Source organism: Malus sylvestris, chromosome 15 (assembly GCF_916048215.2).
Source record: "Malus sylvestris chromosome 15, drMalSylv7.2, whole genome shotgun sequence".
Taxonomy (NCBI): domain Eukaryota; kingdom Viridiplantae; phylum Streptophyta; class Magnoliopsida; order Rosales; family Rosaceae; genus Malus; species Malus sylvestris.
Genome location: NC_062274.1, coordinates 47,040,487 through 47,050,105, shown reverse-complemented (window position 1 = coordinate 47,050,105; position 9,619 = coordinate 47,040,487).

Genomic DNA, 9,619 nt, shown 5'->3' with positions numbered 1-9,619 from the left:
ATAATTATAAAAAAACAAGGAAACTAAATTCCCATGATTACAAATCCTAATCCTACCTAAAATAGGACTCCAAGAATATTTACAATTAAGACTCAAATCAACTTCCCCTCAAGTTGGTGCATAGATATCATACATACCCAACTTGATAATTGAGTCTTGGAAAACTTTACTAGATACTGCATGAGTAAGAATATCAGCCAACTGCTCTTCTATACTTACAAACGGTATAGACACAATCTTCCTTTCAAGATTTTCCTTGACAAAATGTCGATCAACCTCCACATGCTTTGTTCAATCATGTTGTATTGGATTATTAGTTATCCCCCTTTCAAATTTATTGTCACAATATAACTCAATAGCCTTCTTTGGTTCAAAACCAAGAAATCTCAAAAGTTTACAAAACCAAGGAAGTTCACATATTATGTGTGTCATACCTCTATACTCAGCTTATGAATATGACATTGACACAACTTTCTGCTTCTTACTAGCCACATAACCAAATTACCTCCAACAAAAGTAAAATACTCAGATGTAGACTGTCTGTCAGTAACATTGCTAGCCCGATCTGCATATGTAAACCCGTCAACTTTTAGATGCCCATGTTTTCCATAAAGTATTCTTGTACCAGGTGTACACTTCAGATATACCAAAATTTGCATTACCGCCGCCATGTGATCTTCACTGGGTGAGTGCATAAACTGACTTACAACATTCACATCATGTGTAATGTCAGGACGAATATGAGGTAAATAAATTAATCTCCCTACAAGTCTTTGATATCTACCTCTATCAATAGGAACATGATATGGATAAATACCCAAGTCATGCTTTTCTACCATAGGAGTATCCACATGTTTACACCTCAACATACCAGTCTCTTGAAGCAAATCCAACACATATTTTCGCTGCAATAAGAAAATACCTTTAGTTGAATGGGCGACCTTAACTCCAAGGAAGTACTTCAATTCTCCCAAATCTTTCATCTCAAATTTAGATGCAAGATTTACTTGTAACTTTTAAATTTCTTTTGAATCATCTACTGTAATAATCACATCATCCACATAAATAATTAAAGCAGTCAATTTGCCATGACTACACTTTAGAAACAGAGTGTGAACTGAATGACTCCGGCGATACCCATATTTCTTCATTGCTTGAGTAAATCTATTAAACCAAGCACGGGGTGATTGCTTGAGCCCATAAAGAGATTTACGCAACCTGTACACTCTTGTATTATCACCCGCACCATATCCTGGTGGAAATACCATATACATTTCCTCTTCCAAGTTCCCATAAAGAAATGCATTCTTCACATCAAACTGTTTAAGAAGCCAATCTATATTTGTAGCTAAGGAAATCAAAACACGTATTGTATTCATCTTTGATACGGGTGAAAAGGTTTCTTGGTAATCTGCACCATACATCTAAGTACCCCTTAGCCACTAACCTTGCTTTGTGCCTATCTTGATCCATCAGCCTTGTACTTGATTGTAAACACCTAATGATAACCAACATGTTTCTCTTCTTTTGGTAACTAAATTGTCTCCCATGTTTTATTTTTTTGCAAAGTTGACATCTTTTCATCCATCGCGTATATCCACTTAGGGTCTCGTATGGCTTATTTTACCTGAGTTGGAATTTTGAGCGATTATGTATGATTTACCAACGTCTTACGTTCTGGAGAACATCGCTCACATGATACATAGTTAGCAATTGGATATTTGACCTTTCCTTCCTAAGAAAACTTGTTAGGTGGCACATCATGATTCTGTTTTGCTTGCAATTTATAAGTACTCATACCAATATTAGGATTAGTTGTATTATCATTTACAATACTTACCTCTTTGATATATTCAGAGGTGATGGAACGAGCACTATTGGAGAGAGAGGGTACTACAGACATACTAGGTAATTAGGTAGGTTCATGTTGAACTGAGCTGTACTGTTTGCTAGGGCATATCCCATCTATGTGGTACTCTTTGGTAAGACTCTATCGATCTGGGCTGGGATCTTTGGTAAGGCTATGCCGAACATCTTTATTTTCTTCGGCTGCAGGCTGCTAAAATAGGCTGTTTGGTTTAGTGAGAGTGTATTGAACTGAGTTACTAGGTTCGATAGGTTCCTGCAAAACAACTGGGCCTATTTCCACAACTTCAGTTTCTTCCCCCCTGAAGTATACTCCAACCAACTTAGATCACCAATATCACTAATCAACCCTTGGTGATCTAAATTGGATACTGATGAATAATAAAAATATTTAGACTCCAATAAGGTCACATCCATGGTTATAAATGTACGTTGACTAGCAGGATGATAACATTTGAATCTTTTTTTATATGAGGCAAATCCAAGAAAGGCACAACGGAGTGTACATGGATCAAGCTTACTACGATGAGCTTCTAAATGTGAACATAGACCACAAAACAAAAAATCCGAGGTGACAACGTCGTTTTGTAGAAACCACTGGAACATGTTAAGTAAGCTCCTGAAGTGGTGTTCGATAATTCAAGACTCGAGAAAGCATATGATTCATAACATAAATTTCATATACAACTACTTCAAGCCATAAACATTTGGGAGCAGATTCATCAATAAGCAAAGCACAAGCTGTCTTTAGGATATGACGATTCTTTCTTTTTACCACCTTATTTTGTTGTGGGGTATGCAAACAGGTAGTTTCATGAACAATCCTACAGTCTTGTAGAAACCGGGATAACTTAGAATTTTTGTACTCTTCACCATTGTTAGAACGCAAAACTTTAATATCAGAGGAATATTAAGTTTTAACCATCTGATGAAACAGACGAAATACATTACAAACCTCACTTTTATTTTTCAACACATACAACCACATTATACGAGTGCAATCATCCATGAAAGTAACAAACTACTTAATTCTTGAAGTAGTACTAACATGGGAAAGCCCTCACACATCAGAGTGTACTAGCGCAAACGGAAAAGACCTTTTATTCGTGGAATAAAGCATGATGACTTTTGGCTAAATACATACCTCACACTTCAATTCTGAGTCTTTAATACCACTAAACAAATCAGGTAACACATGTTTCAAATAACCAAATGACGATGCAACACAATACCTTATATAGACTACTATTATGTGATGCACGAACCAAATTAGCTCTTTCTGGAACCACGTCATCCATACAATATAGCCCATCTCTCTTAGTGGCACGCCAATGATCTCCTTTGTTTAAATATCTTGAAGTATGTAAAATGAAGGATATATTTCTACAACACAATCCAATTGTTTAATGACTAGTGGTACATACAATAAGTGATAGGACAATGACAGAACCAATAAACAATTATGTAAAGGGAGAGAGGGTGTAAGCACATTGTTCCCGCTCCAACAACAGGTGTAGTAATATCAGTGGCGGTTGCCACACTCTTTCTATGAGGATGTTTCATAGATTGAAACAAGTAGAAATACATTAAATTTACTTCATTACGTTATTCATCTTCTAGGGTTTACAATATATAGGTACATAGGCCTTATTCTTTAAGGAATATAATCATAAAAATAAGGAAACTAAATCCCCAAGATTACAAATCCTAATCCTACCTAAAATAGGACTCCAAGAATATTTACAATTAAGACTCAAATCAAAATTTTTCCTCAACATCTTTTTGGCCACACATGAAATAGTGGGTCCCCGTTATTCCTATTGCGAATAGAATTATTCTAAGAATGTGAATACATCAACCTAAAGTAGAATTCAATAGGATCGAGAAGTTCTTATCATATTATGATGGGGGTGAAGTAAAATTCTTCTTGTATTAATATGGATAAAGACACAAGGTCAAGGGAAAAATACGCATATCATAAACAGCCTAGGCCATTACCAAGTATATACCTTGTTAAGTCTAGAACTTACAATAGGTTTGGCTTTCCTTGTACAAGCATTAATCTTTATACTTCTATTATCACACCAAGCTCAATGTTAGGATTAATGTGGAGCCAAAAATAATCAAGAGGTGACACGTGAATTTTTGGGTTAAAAAGACAAAATTACCCTCAAGGCACACCGGAATTCCTATGTGCGAGCAGTGAACAATCATCCCTTAATCAAGTCAAAAGTGCCCGAATAGGTATTTATTTATAACCTATTTCATCCATCCTTCATCATATCTTTTGCACAAGGTAACCCCCCTAAATCATTCCTTTTTTTATTATATTAATTAGCTAATTAATTGATTAATTATTCAATTAACTTACTAATTAAACACAAACCATGAACTTAACCCACAAATCCATCCAAGTGGCCGGTCCATCTCCTCCCAAGGTGGCCGGCCACACCCTTATATAAACAACTTCATCCAATCCAAAATGGAATTCCAATTCTCTTGCTAAATTCTCTAAATTCTCCAAACATTTTCCCCTCAAAATTCTAACTTTGGCATCAGAGGTTCTTCGGCCAAAACCCCTCCGTTCATCGTGGGCGTGTGAGGCTCTTAGCCTTGACCTAAGGTGTTATTTGTTTTGTAGGTGCAATTTTGTCCAAGAACAAGGAGGAAGAAATTTGCATCCACAAATTAGTGATTTCATTGAGAGTTGAGTCACACGCTCGTAGAAGACTTTTGCATATAAGGTTTTTTTGTTCCTTTGCTTATTTGTAGATTTTTCGTATGTTCTTATTTTTTGAATTTTTATTTCTAAAAATTCTTTGATAAACCTCGACAAACAAAAATTCCAACGTTCAAGGATTAAGACCGCGACAATTTATAAGGCTCAACATAGAGGTGAGTGGAGCGGCACTTACCACCATGGCAACCACCACGGTGGCCACCATGGCAACCACCTTTGGCAAAACCCAAGGCTCCAACGCCACAACCTAAGTCATGCCATTTCAACCTTCAAGGGCCCAAGCCCTAGCCGAGCCGGCCCGTGCCATCCAAACCCAACAAAAGCCCAACGCGTTGCCAAGCCGAGCCCAAGCCTTGCACCAGCGACCACCACATGCCGAGCAGCCCACTTCCGCAGTCTAGCCTGCTCTCGTGGCTTTCCAAGCAGCCTAAATCGGTCCAAGATTAGTTCCATTGTCCCGGCTTCAAGTTTCTAGGCCTACAATTGAATCGAGGACATTTTCACCACACTTCTATACGGATTTGACATTGCCCAATTAGAATCTCGTGCCCGGAGTCTACCACACTTCCACTGCTCAAAGAGATGCATTCTAAGCTCTTCCAATCCGAATGGCGAACAACATTTGTCCCTACAAGTCATAGAGTTGACGAGCGTCATCGTACAACAGATGACCTTGGTGAATCAACTCTTGCAACGTGCCCCAAACGAGGTGTCTCGAAGTAGGACAAAGGCAGACGAATAGCCTTTCCAGCAGCATTCTGGCAAACAGCCCCTCAACCAACCACGTACCAAGCGTTTGGGTTGTGTAGACTCCCGATTGGGCCTTCGAGATAACATATAATCCCGTCTTAACACACGGATAAGCGTGCACTCTCGGCTAGGCCTACGGACTAGCATACACTCACGGTTGGGGCCACATTCCAATAATCAACATGAGCAGCTTAGTGTTCATTAGCGGCTAGGCCCATAAGGAGCATCTTCCACATCACATTGGAGTAAGCAGCATGATGGACGAAGAGAAACAGTCACTCAGTCTAGCTCAAACTCAACCAGCAACCTACGAAGAATTCCCTCACTTGTTAAAAACGAACCACATACACCGCAACCGCGACATAGACAAGTCGAGCACGTAAAAGAGTAACCTAGACCATTAGGTCACGATTGGGGGCAGCCGAAAGCTCCGCTACCCCCAACAAAGGCAGATTCAGGAAGAGGTAGAGAGGCTTTTAAACCAGCGATTGTGCGATTTCCAACGTAACGAAGTCACCGATGAAGCATTACAACGAGACATGACCAACATGAGCAGGTCACCCTTCATGGATGAGATCGAGCAGGCAGAGCCTCCACTTAAGTTTAGCATGCCACATTTCACATCTTTCAAAGAAGATGAAGATCTAGAGAGGCACTTGAAGCACTACCGAAGCACGATGGTCTTTTACCGGAACAACGATGCTCTTATGTGTAAGATATTCGCCACCACTTTGCAAAGCGAGACGCAAGATTGGTTCCATACCTTGCCGTCACGATCTATTCAGAGTTTTGATGGTCTTTCCTTGGTTTTCACCAAAGAACACTCATTCTACTGCTCGATCAAGAAAAAGTTTGACCATTTGTTCAATGTGAAGAAGAATCCAAAAGAGTCGCTATGCGACTACGTAAAGAGGTTCGAAGCAAAGAAGGCAAAGATAGTCGGATGTGACGACTCGATAGCAAACGCAGCCTTAAAAAAATGACTCATAGGAGACCATTCACTGTTCGGAGAATTGATCATGAAAGAAGATCTAACTCTGGCAGATTCTTTCGCTTTGGCAGAGAAGCATGCACTTTGGGATGAGGCTCATCGTTGCGCATTCAAGGACTTGAAGAAGTAGCCGACATCACCTCCCTACTATCCAAACTAGAAGCAGTAGAGGAATTATTTGCATGTTTGACGGTATCTGAAGCAGCAATAAACTTTACCATCATACGAGAAGAATTGGGGGCCCGACAACCTGTATTCCATAGTTCAAAAGCTCTCATCAATGCTACCAGAAAGTCAAAAGTTAACTTTGGTGATAGTTGTAACCCAAAAGCTCAAGTTATACCTTCAAACGCACATAGTCATCCTTATGATGCACTATTCTGCCCAATCCAGAAGCGCGATGATAAAGGCGTAGACACTGACGCATGCAAAGTTTTTTAACAAACGCAACAAATCGGCCTAAAAAGCACGCCAAGGGCAGACAAATACTAGAATGATACACTCAGAAGGAAATTTTATCCTTGTCGCCCCTAAAGATTCTACATAGAAGCAACATGTACCGGTAGTTGAACATTACATCCTGCTACGCGTCACACGACCCCAGCCGATCCTTGCTCCATAATTCAACTTTAGAATGGTCCAATACCGGGAGTTGAGCATTTTATGCTGCGTGTAACATGATCCCAGCTCCACGGCTCCCTACTGTGCCTTTACGCCTAGCTTAAGCAACATAATAGAGCAGCCCAATGATGCCCTGGAGGTAGCCGAGCACGTCCTAGCCAGCTTAAGCTTCGCCTTGACTACCAACTTAAGGTGTTTCAGACTTACACCCTCACTCAAGTTCAGCGGGCAAACAACGTTCACCCGGACGCACTAGTAGGCCTAAGCTTCGCCTTGACCACCAACTTAAACACCCTATTTCAGTGGAGTATCTAGACAAGCCAAGCATAGAGGCGGAGCCAACAGCCGAGGTGTCACAGGTTAGTACAACTCCAAACTGGCAAGATTCCATTATAAACTACCTGGTCAATGACACACTCCCCATAGAAAGAGTGGAGTCTAAAAAGCTCCAAATAAAGGCAGCACGCTACTACATGTGGAATGGCATTCTCATCTGAAGATTCTACATTGGACCACGTCTCCGTTGCTTAGTGCTTCCCAATGACCTAAAGGTTCTAAGCTCAATCCACTAAGACGTTTGTGGAAATCATTCCAGAGGCCAATCCTTAGCACATAAGGCTCTAAACACAGGCTACTACTGTCTACCATGCACCAAGACGTTAAGGAGTTAGTACAAAAGTACGACTGCTGCCAACGCTACAAGTCGTTACCAGTACTGCCTGCTAGCAAATTACACCTGCAGACGAGTCCTTGGCTGTTCATGTAGTGATCAATCGACTTGGTAGGGCCAATGTCACCAGCTACTCGGGGAAAAGGCATGACGATCGTGGTAACTGATTACTTCACCAAATGGTTAAAAGTAGAGCCCATGACTACCATGACACAGATGGACATAGAGCGCTTCATATGAAGGAACATCATTTGCTGATTTGGCATCCCTCAATCCATCGTCACAGACAACGCCTAACAATTTATGGGTAAAGATTTGGCGAAGTTCTTCTAAAAATATGACATCAAGCAGCACATGTCCACGCCAAGATATCCTCAAGGCAATGGGCGGGCCGAAGCATTCAACAAGATGATTCTCGACTGCCTCAAGAAATCCTTAACTAACAAGAAGGGAAAATGGCCAGACGAACTCCCCGGATGTCTATGGGCATATCGCACCACCAAAAGACGAGCAACCGATGAGACTCATTTCTCTTCGGCATTTGGCTTAGAAGCAATCATTTATCCTAATGTCATCGTGCCAAGTATCAGCACTTTACTGCCAATCATTGAGCAGAACAGTAAGGAGATGGCCATAATCTCAGATCTGGTAGAGGATAAGCGTGAGCAGACCATTACCCGCATCGCAGCCTACCACTAGCAGCTCATTTCCAGCTATAACAAAAGGGCCAAAATCCGATAATTCCAACCCGGAGATCTAATCCTAAGAAAAGCCTTCATCACTGCCCGCAGAGAAGGCTCCAAAAAGATGGATCTCATTTGGGAAGGTCCGTACAATATCAGCAGAGTAGGCGGCAAGAGTAGCTATACCCCTGCTACCATGAATGACAAAGAGATAAAAAACAATGTAACTCTTACAATCTGAGGAAGTACTATGTGTTACCTCTCACTACATCAAAGCTTGAAGACTTAAGCAGCTCGATGGGCACTACCTCGTAAGCCGAAGACTATCTAGTTGTTTTGTAGTTCCTACCTTACAACTAAGTTCTTGTTCGTTTCATTTGTTTTTCAATAAGAAATTCAAAAGTAGTTTACAACTTGGCTCAGCTGCATGCTTACAACAAGTAATCATTCCTGCACTTCAAAAGAAGACTGTGCCCTTCTTAGGGACTTATCGTAGGAATTGCGCCTCTCGAGGGGCCAACTATGCTCTTCAGTGTGAGAGGGTAAACCAATTCCCCGACACCCATCTGGGTCTGCTCTCAAATGCGAAAGGATAAACTAATTGCTCTTCAGTGCAATAGGGTAAAACAATTTCCCGACCCACATGGGTCTGTTCTCCAAGGCAGGATGATAAACTTACACTCCAAATATCCAAACGTGGATGAGCTAGGTTGCCCTGGTATAACTAGGGGCACGATGGCTTGCGCCGGGATTCCTAGAAGTAGCCACAATGCTATTTTTCAAGGCTTATCTAATTGAAGGATTTTGGGTCTCTTGGCTTAATCTGTGGGGAACCGAGCCTCAAAGATGGAGGAGGCACATTACGCAGTACGCCCTACAGACGGTTGCCCTGGAACCCTAAAGTTACTATCGAGTGCATTAAGGTAGCCTACAGATTCTGGAAGACTGCCTACGGCTTGCCCTTCAAGCAATAAAGTCGTTAAACTTATACAACTGCACATTCTTATGAAAGGTTAAACAAGCTAGCGTGCATATACGAAGCTTTATCCACTGCCAACATGCTATGTAGTCGATAAGCTTCACCTCTGCCAACTGCGGAACGATCTACACCAAGTTCTAAAGTGTTGTGATACTTGTTACGTAACCTACAGAATTGGAGAAAGCCAAGGTTAACAACCTAGTGGTCATGTGGACTTGTCTGTTTCTGTAAGTAAGGTGTCCGGCTGCCGACCTTATGGCTAACAACTTTGCAAAAGTTCTACACCAACACATACAGTTGCATAGGCTACGCAGCCTGT